The sequence below is a fragment of the Apus apus genome, chromosome 8 (assembly GCF_020740795.1).
Source record: "Apus apus isolate bApuApu2 chromosome 8, bApuApu2.pri.cur, whole genome shotgun sequence".
In the NCBI taxonomy this organism is placed as follows: Eukaryota; Metazoa; Chordata; class Aves; order Apodiformes; family Apodidae; genus Apus; species Apus apus.
Window position 1 is genome coordinate 11080580 of NC_067289.1, and position 16714 is coordinate 11097293.

The window sequence follows — 16714 nt, forward strand, 5'->3', positions numbered from 1 at the left end:
TGTCTGTTTTTTTCAAAATGTGTTGAAATACTGAGATCTGTGAACTTGGAACATAACATTAGGTTATTTAGTCTTAGAAATGTTATATGGTCAATAAATCCTAGCAGAATGTATATCAGTGGGATACTTGTGATGTTAAGTGTTCCATGAATCATTCAAAGAAGCACATCAGTCCTCTGGTAATGCACAGTTTGGAATGTTGTATGAAAGAAAAAAATGTGTTATTTTGAAATTATTCGTTTTAATTTTCTAAAACTCTATTTCAGAATGTGCACAACTTGTGTTCACACTATGAGGAGACAGAGCAGAGCAAATATTATTTCTATTAGCATTTTCAGTGCATCGTTAAAAAAAATAATTTCAATTTCTTTCAAAGAATCTGTGAAATGCTCGGCTCTTTTCTTCTTCCTGCCAATGTAAACTTTCAGGAACAAAGTTATTTTAAGATCCTGCTTCACCTTAACAAAACAAAGCCAGCAATTCTAAAAGATTTACATGTTTGCTGAATTGTCTTATTGCAGCTAATGTTGCTACTCATGAGTAAACTTAAATGTGTATGCAAATATGCAAGATCAGGGCCCAAGTCAAAAGTATTGACCAAGTAACCGGATGTTTATGGTAGAAAATGAGGGATGAAGTTGTGGGAGGAAAATAACCTTGTGGCTGTAGGGTATTTTCGTTTTTGTGGCAAAAGAAAATGATGTAATTTGAAACTGCTAATTTTTTTCTTTTATCCGTCTCTCTTTTCCTCTTTTTCAGCTTTGTGGGTCTTGCCTGCCTCTTTTTCAGGCAGATAGATACAATGCATTCAAGTGCTAATCTAACCTAAAAAGCTAAATTATGAATTCTATTGTGCTAAATGCCATCTGTGAAAGAGCACTGGGTGCCCTGGCCACTCTGCAGTGATTGTACTAACAGCTTTGTCTTTCCTGTCCTGTTTTACTTAGTACTGCTAGTAGGACTACTTGATAATTTTAACTGAAGAAGGCTGAAATGTGAGATTCATAAAGGCTTGAAATCTGTTCTTATAAGAAAGTATCCTGGACAGAGCTGCAGAAAGGCTGCTGGCACTAAGAGGGTACAAGCAAAAGTTTTCTGTTGTATCTCAAGTCCAAATGTTCTTTGATACCATACCTGTTACCTTTACCATTACTCAGAGACAAAATGTGGTTTAGTATTTACCTAATGAAATCTTTGTCCACAGAGATGATTTATCAGTGGCAGTAAAGCTCTAGCTTTGTTCCTTCGGTTGTATCATGGCAAAGGCTCGTTTAGTCAGTGAACACCTTGTGTTGCAGCAAGGAGTTAACTTTTCTATTCCAGTAACAGATTTAGAATTGGAACCTGTGTGCAGTTTCCAGGCTGCTGAGTAGCATCAGTCAGGGAAGGGAGCTTTACATTAAGTTAAGAGCCTTGTAGCAAACGTAATAGTTGAGATAGTTATTTCTTAGTCATAAACAAATGTCAATACAGAAAGCAAAATAGAGCTCAGATCTCTAGTTAGAGCACTTGCCTCTAATTGTGGAGTGCAGCTATAAAGTGATGGATGGTTTTATATTCTTTTAATATCAGTATTTTTTAGAAATAAAAAGCTTGTAATACTGTATTTAAATAATAATATGCTGTATTGTTGCTTTCACAGCTTTTAATGATACATATGTAACATTTTTCTGATCTGAATATCCACAGCTATGATTAAGATAAGTAAGTATGCTCATACTTTAAAAGTATTTATTGCTTCTTTTACACTGATAATTATTTGTATCTTTTTAGAATTAGTTTTTTTAGACCAAAAGACTTAAATTCCTTTATATATACAGTAATTAATTGTAAATAAATAAATATACACAATGTTTTTTCTTTATAACAAGGTTTACATTAAGAATTAAGATTTTAGCCACTTTGTCTCATAGCACACAGAAATATTGAAAATCCTGAAAGTTCTGGGTTTTTTGCTAAAAGCAAAGTATACATTTTTTTTCCAAATGGCTAACCCATCAATTTTGAAATATATGGATACCAGAAATTACTGGCTTTTTATAGTATGAGACCTATCACTTGTGGCATTGTGGGCAAAGGTCACCTATGATCATTGTGGCTTAGGGTACATTCGAAACACTGTGTTATGATAGTCTTAAGGAGCTTCATAGACTCATTAAGGAATGCATGGACAGAAACTGGAAATAAATTCACTTAATCATATGACTTTGTAATTAGACGTGGTACGTAACTCTAAATCTAGTATTTAATTTAAAAATTAGACCAAGGATTATTGTTTCTTTGGAAATAATTGTTTGGTGTTTCTCTTGACTTTCACTTATGTAACTAGTCTGAATCTGAGAGCTGAATACTCAGAGCTAGTATAAAATTCTTACCATTTTGCTCCTTGCATTTGCCAAAGTGTGAATAAATGCTCAGTGATCGTAAGGGAGTGGAAATCTTTTGGGCATCTCTTGCCTGTAAAAGAGCAAGAGCAGAGGGTGTGTCTCTTACAGTGAAAGTACCTACATCCATGGGAAAACAGTTGACATCTGTAGGTAGCACTGCGCTCTTGAGTTAACTTCCTTTGTATGACGTGGAACGTTGTTCTTATATTTATCCCACATCTCTACCCTCTTCTATCACCTCCAGAAAGGCCAGCAGAATTCTGAAAGAAGCCATTTTAACTTTCAGGGAAACAATGTTAACTCTGTAGCTTGGAAAGACAAAAGCTGCCATGAAGAATAGCTGTCAGCACCATTTCAGTCAAGCATTACTCCAAGTGGTGAGAGGCTTTGGGTAAGGGAACATGGGAAGAAAACTTGAGTCTCTGTGAAAGGGCTTTTGGAAATGTTAGTTCTATTCCTCCCTTTCCTGTTGACCAAGTGCAAGAACAATCTGTCTTAGTAGTTATTTTATCCTGTTTGTGCTGTTTATCTGTGTTTTTCAATGTCTGTGCTTTGCTAGTATAGGCCAGTTTCTTCCAGGTGGTTTGTTTCCAGATTAATGTGCACCAACATGGTGCTGTTGCAGTGTTTGGTAGAATGACTTATGAAGAAAGAAAATTTTAATTTTTCTTCTGCACACAAGCATTACTTGAAGCTGAACGTAACTAATGAATTTTGACATGTGTTTTGTCAGAGGTGTTCTTTACCAAACCTACATGTTGGCCTATATTATTCATTCAGGGTGTTCTGACAGTTACATTTCACAGAGTGGAAAGATACAGCAAGGCTGAATGACACACTATATACATGTCTTTATGATGGGAGCTCCTCATGGTGAATGTTTCCGTGATGCATGTTTTTATAAAGAATACCAAAGGGATGACCATGGATATATCAGTTGTCAAAACTTGTGGTTCAGTTAACAATTGTGGAGTAACTGTTTAAAAAAACAGCTATTGTACAGGAATGTTCAGTTATGTTTGCTTTGCAAGACTTCATGCAAGCATGACATGGGATGTGCTAGACATTTCTCGTGACTTTTGAATCGCTGGGATAAAAGGTCTCCTGCAAGTAAGAACAGATTTGTTGTCAAGCAATCCTGTCTGCAGGCATTCCTGCAGGGTATTCCTACATACTCTTCTGAGTGAACCTTCTGAAGAGTGGTGAAAGCTTTAACTGCATTGCTTGCCTGCTTAGTTACATGTCATTCTATGGAAGTGCTTAGATGGAACTACAAAGAGATAAATTGTTCTGATATCCTGGACTTCTCAGGAGGAGGCAGAGCAGAGCATATCACCATAGTGATTGCTTTCCAGGGCTTGAGCTTCTGACATCATCAGCGTGTTAGTTGAAAATGGCTTTAAGAATATGAAAGCAGAGAAGACCACTTGGGTTGTGTGAGGCACTTAGTTGGTTCACTCAAGCTGTTAGGAAATACTTCTCTAAATGGAATGACAGTAGAGCTGTTTCTTGATAGAAGGAATGATGAGAGTGGAACTGGTGAGATAATGTCTGCAACAATACCAAACAAGGCAGGCCCCTAAATCATTCCTGTTTGTACTTCCTTGTGTGAATTAATTAAATTGATAGTAAGCACGGATAATTTATGTCATTATCAGTAATAATAACATGATAATAACAGAAGAACCACTAGTACCAATTACCATTTTAGCCTGTTCCTCTGTAATAAATTGGACAGAGATGCCTGATTTACAAACAAGCCAAAAAGAATTTTGCGTCTATTTCCAAAACATAATACCAACAGGATATCATGAACAACAGGAGGAAACTCTGTTGAACTTGTGCAGGACAATTGGTAGAATAGTAATCTAAAATACGTTATCTGGCTTGTAAATCTCTTTTATTCTCTCCTAATTATGCAAGAAGTATGAAGCTGGTTTGAAAACAGTCCTTAGGTAAAGAAGTTTATTCTGATGAATACAGGAATTTTTTTGTTTGTTTGTTCTTTTCAAGGTATGTTTCCTTTCCTCCTCCAGACAGAATTCTATACTATCCCCTGTTGGGACTTGATATGTTAATGCATTTCTGTGAGCAAATAAGAGACTATTTATCACCACAAAACCATGAAGGAGTTGGTAAAAACAGAGCTACCTTGCAAATGTCATGAGAGATCAGCAATTAAGCAGTAGGACTGGTGTCCAAAAAGGTAAAAAAAATGAAATCAACATATATTGAATCCTAATATTATGTAAGCTTTGAGGAGACCAATTTCAGTATCTTGCTGCCCAGAGTGAAGGATATTTAAGACAGCTAAGCTGTGCTGCCAACACTATGTACAAGTATGTAAACTTACGGTTTCCCACGCTAGCATACTGAGAGTGAGAAATGTTAATGCTGAAATCTGGAACCTGGCATCAAACTAATGAGCTGTCAGAGAACACTTGCATTTAAAAGAAAGATTAAAAATGTAGGTATTGAAAAGGATGGGCACTCTGAGGAGCTACAAAAAGGTTGCATAATGATTAGATGTTTATGCATCTACTGATACTCAGATCTTGTTTTATTTAATAAATACTAAAAGCAGCAATATTGTCATAAGTTTTTTTTCAGAAATGTGGGCAGCTGTTTTCTGTAGCTGTATTGCACAACTGCATCTTTTCATCCTATACTAAGGAAGAAATTAGAAAATGTGCTGTCCACTAAATGGTAAGGATACCTTGTACGCTGCATAAAATAAACTGATAATGAAATATTGTCTGATGCATCTTAAGAATTGGTAGTTTCTCATGCTTTTATCTTAGTGTAAGACACCCCAGGGTGATCATTCTTCTCTGTTAAATCAAGCAATGGACAAATATTCAAATACTGGCTTTCCTGAATTCCCCCCCAGGGTGATTTTTCTCATTTCTGCAACTCTGTGGTGAACACATTTTTGCTTCTCTCCCATCTTTCTGTGTCAATACTGAATCAAAATGTTTTATTCTTTTTGATGTGACTGAAAATGTGGTGACAGATGCTGGATGAAAAGGCCTCTAGTTAATTAATCCATAATCCTAATCCAGGTTCTACTACCCATGAGAACTAAAACTGAGTATGAACTCTTATATTTGGTCCTTCTAAAGACTCTTATGTTCCACTGGTTCCAGGCAGGGAGAGGAATGAAGAGATGGATAATCTCTTTAGAATTTTCCGTATTCCTTGTACAGAGAATAGCAGATTAAGTATTGTAAACAAAGGAAGGAAGGAAACTTTGGTTTCTTGCCAAGAGATAGAAACCTCCTGATCTCTTACCAAACTCGTTTATTTTGCTGCCAACAGTCTCCTCACCTTCTTTTCATCTGTAAAACTAACAGCAGTGGGGGAAACTGCAGGGTGGCACCACTGTAAGAATCTGCTCTAGTTAATGTAGGGACTGATTCACATGCAAATCTAGGTATGGACCAGAAATCACACACAGTTCTAGGCTGGGGTGTCCTTAGATGGTTCCTAACCACTTTTTTTTCTTTTTTTTTTAAATTCATGAAAGTTTCTTGTTTTGCAAATGTTGGTCTCCTGCTGCACAAAAACTATTTAACTGCTTTTGCTACTGAATAAAATATGACCCTGATTTTCAGGATTCTGTATATTTTGGTGTTTTTTTTCGTTTTTTTTTAAATGTTGAGATTTACCAGATCTAAGAAACTGAACTCCTTCAAAGTGAACTGAATGCATCAGTTCTGAAACTTGGCCTCCCTCAAAACTGGTGAGTTAGCTATGATACATTTACACAGTGTCCTAAGTGTTTTTAATAGTGATTTCAGAGCAGTCTCTAAGCAGTTGTGGAGCACAAGTTCTTAGATATTTTGCATATCTTTTTTCAGTGATAAGGAGAAGATGATGTCTGGTGAGGTCTGAAGTCAAAGGCTGACCATGGGTTCCATATGACAAGCTTTTAGTTTTATTATGCTAATTAACCCAAGAGCAGATGTGTGATGAATGAAATTATGATCTGTGTTGCAATAGAGCATAAATCCTGTGCATGCCTTCAGCCTTTTTTCCCAATCATATGTCTGCCAGGCTGATTAATTGAGGGATTAATTAGCTACAGGTATCTGTTTAGTCCCTAGTTAAGAACTACAATAGAGGGATAGTTTATTTGAGAATTACAAATTAAAGCAATAATGGAAATAATTACTTTTGAGGGGATGTAGTTGTAATTAGTGAGCTGTATTGGGAAACATCTTCAAGATTTTGCCTGGGTGGACACAGGGGTAGTTTGTTATTCTGAGATCCACAGAAGAGCCACTGCTCCAGACTGTACACTGTTGCTCTGAAATTACCAGGATCTTGATGTTATCTGAAAAATAAAGCTTTTAAAATCAGTCTGAGACAGGATATACAGGGCTTTAAATCTTCATTTTAATCGGGAATGGCAGCAAATGCATTAATTGTGTTTTGTTCCTGCAATCTTCCGGTAAGGAAAAAAATAGGCTCATTCTGTAAAAGCTATTATTTTAAATGAACAATGATTTTTATTTTATTTTTACAATAGCAAGAAAGGAAATGCTGTTTGATTTTTTTTTTTCTCTTTCAGAGATGTTCTAATTTATAGTAGGCCAAGTGAAGAATCCCCTCTTCATTTTTTTTTTTTTCCTTTATATAGCTGGCAATTAATGCTTCTACCAGCAGAACTGATAAATAAGAGAATGAAGAAATAATGTTTCAGACTTGGACATATATCTTTGCATAATCCAGATCTATGAACATGTTTAGACTGTTTAGAAGAAATTAATTTATTTTCCAACAATAAGTGAAAAACACCTACGTAGCCTACAACCATAAAGTTAGAACTATGGCATCTAACTTAACCATGTATACAAAGCTAACAGCAATGAAGTTTTGTGTATTCATCTCTAGAGGGATGGTTTACCTACCAAATTCTCAATTGCTCAATATACAATTTTAAGATTACTGCATAGCCCTTTGTATAGTTTTCTGTTTCTACTGAAAACAAATGTTTTTGTCCACCCAAAGGCCTTTTATTTCTTTAAAGAAGCAAAGCAGTGCCGAGGGAGACTCAGGAAGAGACCCTTGAACAGCTTGAGAGCACAGTATATGTTCTCAATAGGACTCACTTAAAAATCTTTTTATTACAAGAGTCTCTGTGGTCACAGAGACTGTGAGGTCTGTGTAATTCTAAGTGATACCCTCAGGATTTTTTTTAGGGCAATTTTACTGCTTCAAGATCAGACAGCAGTGTTTTTGTTTACTTCGTGCTTAATGTCAACCTTATGAAAAAACACTCCTTTTCTTATTTGAGCAACAGCCATAAGCTCTAGTGAAGAAATAAATCATTTTTCCAGATGCCAAAAGGATTTATTCTGATACAGGCTGTTTAAAAGCAAAACAAGAAGTGGAACAAACCCAGCACTGCTTTGCTCAAACTGCACACAAAATTAGAAAAGTGAATAGTATGAAAGAAGGAAATTTTTTTAATTAATAGGAATCTTAATCAGCAAATTGTCTCTAGAAACTGATTTACTATGTATGATTTGACCCAAAAGAAGTGGAAATCGTATGTCTAGAGAACACCAGAGTATGTATGTCAGAATGGGATTTTATCTTTGTTGGTGTAACAGAAACCAAGGTATAATAATTTTTTCCCAGTTTAAAATTCTAGCATTAAAAATAGGGAAAGTTTCTGTATGATTAACAGTGGAGATCATATTTGACTATTCATGATACCTGTTGCAGGGAATTAATCTCCTGGGTTTAGATTTTTAAATCGGCCTTTTTCCCAGCTGTAAGCAAACCCTTTTGTTCATTTCAGCTTTCCTGCCTCCTATTCCCTGACTGCTGTGCCTCTGCCTGCCCTTCCCACCCTCTGCTCCAGAGCTGCTTCTCCAGAAAGGTCAGTGCTTCTGCAGGCAGCTCTGCTCTCCTTAGAAGGCTTGCAAGCATAATAAGGCAGTCTGCCACTCTGCTCTCTGCAGCATTTAGATAATGCATGCATGTGGAATCTGTGCATAAGCCAGAGGCAAATTAGTAACAGAAATATAATCTTTATCCTATCATTATCTCTTCAGTGTTATTTTTCCACCTACATGTTCATTATAGGGTAAGAAATCTGCCAATGGAAAGAGGACGATGATATAAAGAGAATATTCACAGCTTTCTGAATAAATGCAATGCCGGAAATTAAAACTAAATTCTCATTTTTGCACAAAGATGCAAACTTTTTTGAAGTTAATGGCTGAGGATTGCAAATGAGGCTTTGTGTCTTTCCACTGCAGAAACGTCACTAATGGCAAAACCTGAAACCCCGCTGGCTTCCCCTTAATCTAGAATTTCTTAGGTCTCTTTTCAAGAACACTGACAAAAGTTACTGTTCCTTATGCCACATAAACAATTCCTCCTCCCATCTAAATACATAGTTTCCAATTTGTGGCTTGTTGGTCTCCCAGTTTACTTAAGGGTATGTATATGTAGATCAGAGTATGTAGAGAAGATGATCTGTATTTGTATCTTCGTTATTTGAGTTCTTTAAGTGAAGAGACCTAACTGAATATAAAAATTTGAAATCAAGCCTCCTAAGAATGTTTAAAATACAGAATGGATAGTTAGAAGACAAAAAAATCTGCTCTTACTGAGATCTTTTCAACCACTTGACAAGTACCAAAGGGGAAGGAACAGGTGTAATTGTGTTTCATGGTCAAAACTGGAGGCAAATGTTTAGTGTTTTCTCACGTAGTATTTATTTGAACATTGTTTTAGGCAATATATAATTGATCTGAGAAATCTACTGTATAGCATACATTGTGTTAAGAATATGAATTCTTTGCCTGCTGGTCCTCTGAAATGGCCTATGCAAACAACCATCTCCTCTTCAGTGACTTCAGTCTTTGAAATGAGGTGAACTCTGTATTGTTCTGCTATAGTGATACAGGGCAACAGCAGTCATTCCTCTCAAGTATTGGTTAACAACCTTTAACCACCTTGCTAATAGCCTTTTTTCTATGTGCCAAATTTCAATAGTTCAGCTTCCCATGACTCACAAGCAGCTTTATAGCAGCCTTATTGGTATAGGTGTGTTCAATGCAGTGACCAACTGTGCTTAGTACATGTTTGGACTTGATGATCTTACAGGTCTTTTCCAGCCTTAATGATTCTTTGAATCCATTATTCTAAATGCCAAGAACATAGTCTTCACAGCACATACGAAGTGCAGTTCCTTCAACAGCTTCATAAATCACTGTCCACACAGGGAAACTGCACTGTGATTTCTGCCAGAAATCACAACCAGATTTGCTTTTTATGATGACTCTAAGTAAGTACTTTGCTTTATTAATATTACGTAATTACTCAAAATATCAATTTCTGTGGCTCCAAATTTGTTAACACATAGATCTCAGACATAATCAATATGTCTCTGGACTGAATTTTACAACTTGCAATGACGTTTGCACAAATCTGTGCAGGTGGGCTTTTATAAATGACCTTTATTCTGTTGGCAAACAATCTAGCAAATAAATAAAAAATGAAGATCGATGGTATTATAACAACAAAGTACCCATTACTTTAGCAGAGAACTGCTAAAAGAAGGATGTAGAACATTTCAGTCTATTTTTTAATACTGGGGGGGGAGGGGAGGAGGGGGTTTGTAGTTAAAGATTTTATTTTCTTACAGGCTCTGTGATTATAACACACCACATTTTGACAGGGTTTTCTTTCACATTTCAGTGAACTAAATCATCCTCCTCCCCCCACTCAAATGCTTCCATTCCTGTAAGGGACATATCCCATTCCAGTATGGGTAGTATCTCCTCCTGCATAGGGGAACACCATGGGGAGAAGAGGGAAGTTTTACATACTATGTGAGCACTTGAGTGTGACAAAAAACCTCTTTCCCTGGGCCAGTACATATTTTTAAATCTGTATTTTACCTTTATGTGGTAGTAACCACTGTTGCCCTTAAAGTATATAGAGATGAGTTAAATGTACTGGTTTAAGTATATTTTTCTTTCAAGGGGTTGCATCTGATAGTAGGAGTTAGACCGAACATTTTTAGATTGTAGTATGATTAGAAAGCAATGGAAAGGAAGACTTGTTTGTGCTGGTTCAAATGGGAGAGAAATCAGAAAATACAAGTTAAAAATAATTAAAAAACGTTATTGGTGGCACTTTTGGGAAAATCCAGTAGTCTTAAGCTGGGAATTAAACCTGCAGGAGGCTGCAGAAACAAAACCAATGGGCATATGGATCCTATGTAGATCTGATCCTCTTTTATATTTTTCTATAGTATTTTTAAATAAAACTATACTATAGACTAAAAAGTGTACCTACTGCTTTTTCAAAACTACAGATAGTTAAAAGTCAATGAAAAACAGTTGCCAAGAAGTTACAAATTTGTTTAAAACTATTTAATAATTTGCTGGAAGTATAATCTTACAAAAAATGCTGTAAAAAAGTCAGACCAAAACTAGAGTAATGGTGGAATTCCCACACATTCAGACTAGAAAAAAAATGCTGACTGTCATTTTCCATTTTTAAAAGTTTTATTTTTTCCTAACTTCCTTTTTCAAAATCACATAAATAGATTGTCTAGTAACATAAAAAGTTGACATCTCAATTTGTAAGCTTTATGACTTTGTGTGGGCATTCCACAATTGTACATACTATAGGGATACTCCCTACAAATGAATCTATCAGGTAACAGATGTATGTAGGATTTCACTGAAAAAATGCTGATCACTTCAGTATCATTTGTGGTTAATGAGAGATGAAGGTGTTTAGCATTTTAACAAATCTAGCTCTCATGGAGTGGCAGAAATATTTATGAAGGCTTAGTAAATAAACTCATATATATGTGTGTGTGTCAATGCTGTTCCCGTATACCAGCTGGTTAAATATTTTTATACCTTCAGTTTGATGCCACCATTACTGAAGTTGTATGTAACACATACACTATTTGGATTAGAAAGTAAAATGAAACATACTCAAAACAAGTAGGTTACAATATATTTTTTTAACAGTTAAAGGCGAACTACATGGCAGTGGTTTCTTTAATATAGTGAACTTTCTGCTAAACAGTACATAAAAGCTGGCTTGCTGTAATTTTTTTTTGCTAATGTATGCTCGGAAGGACTAATAATAGGCCTTATGAGTCACAAGCATTCATTTAAGTAAGCCACCAGAGTTTTAAAAACATAACAGTTGAGATCTAGTCTGTTTGAAGTGAATAAGTAAACTAATGTTTTTCAAAAATAGTGGCTCTTTTAAAAACTATGATAATATGCTTCTAGATATTTAAAATCCTTTATTCTATGCAAAACCAGCATGTTAATTACTGGATTAGCAAAAATGTTTAAGACCAAACTTGAACCCATCTTCTAGGTTTTGAAATGCACTTGGAATGCTTGACTCCCTCACGATGGTCCCAAGGGAAAACGGGTTCCTCCCCCATGTTTGTTCACTCGAGAAGGCACAGTTTAGGCATAGTGCTTGGTTTTCAGTGAAGAGCTGCTCTTTGCTTAGTTATCCAGCTGGCTTGGTACGGGTGCAATTAAATGAAATTATTTGTACAAGATCACTAAGGGAATCAGTGACTTACTGGGAAAACTGAAAATACTAGTTCCCATCACAGAACAATCTCTCAGTAGCATTTAAGTAAATTAGAGGGGCAACCTATTGTATTTCATGGTAATCTGCACAAACTGCCAGCATTGTGTAGACTAAATTTACATCCATAGGGAAATGCAGATGTCAAAGAAAAAGTGAATGAAAAAAAATTAACACTTTCATGTAATCGATATCTAAACAGACACACCAGATACAGGAGAGGAAACGTTAAGTGAAAAATTGTCTTCTAAAGCTATTTGGCTTCATAGGTATCACTTTTCAGGGAAAAGTTTGGCTGTCTAATGAGTCTTCCTTGCTTGTCTTTAGTCATTTATTAGCCAAACTATATGAACTGTGATTGTAGGACTTTCCAAATGTACAGGTGTTCACAGTTCCTTTTCTTTTTTTTCTTAATTGTCTTTTCCCTTTTTCTAACAACCTAGAGTCATGTCAGTGCTAGAATGAGACCATCACATTGGTGTGATACCACCACTTTTATCAATAAGGTTAGATTACTGCAAAAGACTTCTGTCTGTTGCATTCATTGATTACTGGTAAGAGTAGTAAGTTGCCATCTGCTGTAATAACAGAAGGCAATGAAACATACATATTTGGCTCATCATTGGCTTCACAAAATTTGATGGTAAAGAGATAGTGAAACTTAGCACTTTCTAATGCAGTTTTAGGAGCAGGACATGATGCTTCAGCAAGGACAGAGACTCCTGCAATTGCTTTCTACCCTCTCTTTCCTTCCAAACCCCACCTCATTTTTCCAGGCCTTTCATTCCCTCCAACATCAATATTTCAACGGTTTTCTGTCTTTATAGACACTTCATTTCAGCCTCAGTCTCCTGGCTTAGCCAGCACTGGCTTTCTCCTTGGCTTGCTGCCTGAGTCCCCTGCTGAACTCAGGATGTGATTCTGCCAGTCTAATTGTGGGCTGCTACTGAAAGGGATATTACCATTCCTCCTACTGTATGCCCTGGTCTCCCGTGTGAACAGAGTCAGGAAACTCAACTTGCAGGATTTGTTTTCTTGCAGTTCAGCTCTCTAAATCGGGTCATCATGAGGTAAAATCACAGAATCATTTAGGTTGTTAAAATACCTTTAAGATCATAGAGTCCCACTGTTAATGAACACCAGTGCTAAAAATCACAACCAGGGTTGGAAAGGACAGTGGAACAGGGAGAGAAGGGACCATCTCTTTCAGCAGTACTTCAGAATTAATGTGAATTTCATCATTAAACTTCATTTTCAGTCCCCCAGGCTCCTCACTCTGTCTTCACTGTTACTCATCTTCCCTCTTTACCTCTTTTCCTAATGCCTTTCAATTTGCCTGTGCTCTTTCTGCTGCCATCCCAAAGTTACCCATCAGCTAATGCCAGCCGTCTTGCCCAGCTCCTTTTTCTGCCTCAGTCCATGTACTTCACTGGTCTCCTTTACAGACCTTGTCAGTAACAGTGCCTGTGGTCCCTCACTCAATTGCTGTTTACAAAGGATTAGCTCAAAATGGGAGAAAAATGCCTCAGCAATTAAGACAGTTACCTTATTTTTATAAACTCTTCTCTAATCAGCTTTAATTAATAAGCTTTTTTACTTGACCATGAAAAAAATCTGAAACTTAACTCTGGCTGCATGTGTTACCAAATTAGTCATGAAGTAACCTTCCTACAAATTGAGCATTTCTCACTTCAAGCCCTTTTTATTAAAAATAAGCAGTGAAATAATTTTCAATGGTAGTTAGAGGCTCTTTTTCCTACTGTAAACAAATGTGAATATCTAGGCAAAAGCCTTCTCTGTCCACTGCAAGTCAGCTCCCATTGACTTAACAGGACTTGTCGTGCTATATAAGAGCAGAATCTTGTCTCTGTGAATAAAGGAGATTTTTCAAGAGTGAGGGGGCTCTGCACAATGAATGCATTTTTACCAGCCCTTTCTGATTCACTGGCAAACTACCAAACACAAGAACTGTTTCTGTACTCTTTCTACTCTCACAATGACAGACATTTTCTTTTTCATTTTTAGTGGGAAGTCTTTTGTTGTTTTTTTTTTTCCTCATGAAGATGTGTCTTATGTTTCTTGGTATTTTGTACAATGAAGTAGAAAGTGTTTCTCAGTCATAATATTTTTGAAGGTGGTCCTTCCTTAGTTTACAGTTTCTCTTCTAGTTCCAGTTCAAAACTTAGCTGAGGATAAAGAAGCAGATTTGTGTCTAACTTACGAATACGTCTCTTGCAATTCAAAAGCTGCTTTGAAACCAGACTGGGCAGATCCCTGTGGAAGTTAAAGCAGCCCCAGGGAGCTATCCAAGTGGTGCCAAAATTTTGCTGTGGTCCACCCTAGACCCAAACTAGAAAAGAAGGGGCTGGCTTTCTAGTCATCAGTAATCCTCCTGTGGGCCAAAGTGAAGTTCTGTTTAGCAACACAAAAGAAACAGCTTGTGCTAAAAAAACTGCCCTCTGCAGAGTCTCTGTACTATAAACTGTAGCAATCTTGCTTCCTATAATTTATTTTCCTGCCAGATTTGTGTGTGACAATTTTTAAAAAGAACTTAGCAGGTATCTTTATACAATTAATATTTTAAAAGTTTGAAATTTTTTTGTGTTGTGTGGTTACATTTTTATCATCATCACCCATTATTTTATTGACAGTGAGCTGAGGTGGTTTTCTTCCTGATGTGCTTTGGAAAAAACATTACTGATGACACCTTTACTAAGCCATGCAGATAAAGCTGCCTTTCCAGAGAAATAGGAAATTGTAAGCTAAGGCCATTCCTAGTGCTGAATGGTCTGTGAGGCCATGAGCACAAACCTGACAAACATCACACATCGGTATTCAGAACCGTGAGTGTCACTTGTTCATTTCTCTCTGTGGAACCCAACCAAATATTTCAATAACCATCTGACCAAACATGGGCAAAATCCCTGTGGATAGCAGAGACAATTGGTTTTGCTTTCTGGATGGTGTCTGCAAAAAGGGAATGCTGCTTCTGACCTAGACTGGTGCTTTGCAGTGTTATTTCACAGTAAGCAAAGTCTTGCTGCCTGTTGCCACAAAACTGGATTTCTTTCACATCTGAGTTAAACCTGCCTTTAAAAAGTATATCTAATCTCCTGTTTAAAACCCAAGCAAAGGTATACCCTCTATCTCTCCTGAGATAAACTATTTAAATACTTAGTTGTCCTCACAGTCAGGAAATGTCAACATTAGGTTTGTCTAGCTAGATTCCAGCAAATGGATATCACTGCCTTTGTCAGAGAGGTTGAAAAGGTCATACTATCAAGATCTCTCTTCTGTGTTTAAGAACCTATTCAAATTAATCCAGTTTTTTGACAGTTTTTTTTTTCTTTCAGAAGCTGAAAAAGCTGAAATGTGCAATCTTTGTATTGTAAGTTAGCTTGTTCTATGCTCCCTGAATAATTTTTCCATGCTCTCTCACTTATATTATTTCCATTTTCCTGCTAATGTAAAATATCTGAAGTGATAGCAGGATTTTTTAGTAGAGTTTCTACACCAATATGCACACAGAGATCTTCTTTCTAGAAGACAAGTTTTTATGCACGTTGGATTGCATTAGTTCTTTTTGCCACAGCATTGCCTGTGCTTTGCTGAACAGATGAACACACTGACCTGTCCTTTCCAAACACCATCACCAAAGACTTCATACAACCACCAACACTGCTAACACAAAATACCTTCAGCTTAAGGAATCGGTACCCTGAAGGATGCTCCTGGAAGCAGATCAGCTCATTGATATCTTGCCACTGACAATTACATTTTGAAATGTCAGCCAGTTTTTAGTCCAGTTATTTCTATATAAATCAGGTGTTTTTAATAAAGATGTCTTGTGGCACTAAATCAATAGCATGGAGAAATCCAAGTTTAAAATGGAAGTGCAGTTAGTTGTACTAGCTGAACATTTAATAATTTAAAAAAATAAGTTGTTCGCTCCTACTGATCAGGGCTCTGAGTGCACTAATAGGCCTTAATTACCCCATCATTCCCCATGGCCCCAGAGCCGCGTTTCACTCATGCCAGCAGCACCAGAGGTGCGGGTCTGCAGCCCCGGCTGTGCCTGGCCCTGCTGAGCTGCACCCCGGCCCCAGGGCTGCTGCCCGGGCCTGGGCTCTTGTCTGCCCACCTGCAGCCCCCCAGGGCTGGGCTGTGCTCTGGCTGGCAGCAGTGGGGCAGGCCCTGGTCATACTGTGGCCGTTTGTTACTTTTTGTTAGCAAAGACTGGAATATGGGTGGGGCTTTCCATGGTTTTACCTGGGACCGGTCTCTAGCTAATGGGTTTATATGTCCATGAGTAAAAATATTTAGCCTTTTGCATCTGAACAGTTTGATTTTCAGTGACCCTCCACCCAGCTCAGGCTGGGGTGCATGAGACTGCTGATTTTGAAAATGGAGGTAATAGTTGTTGTAGTCAAACTGAGCCTTTGGGCTCACTGGAGCAGAACACAAAAAGATTCCTGTTTTATGATGAACAGACTGAAGAGTTCAGTGGTTGTTGGATAATACTAGTTCCTCTAATACTTTGGTTTACATTTTCTTTAACAATTTAAAAACAAATATATTTAAATGTTGAAATTTCTTTGCATAATGTAGGGCACGGTGGTTCTTTGGAGGCAATCTGATTTTTTAATGTGTATTAGCTCTCTCAGATTTTGTATCTAGTAAACTTCTATGTTACTGAATCAATACAGTGTCCCATCCAAAAAAGTGGCAAT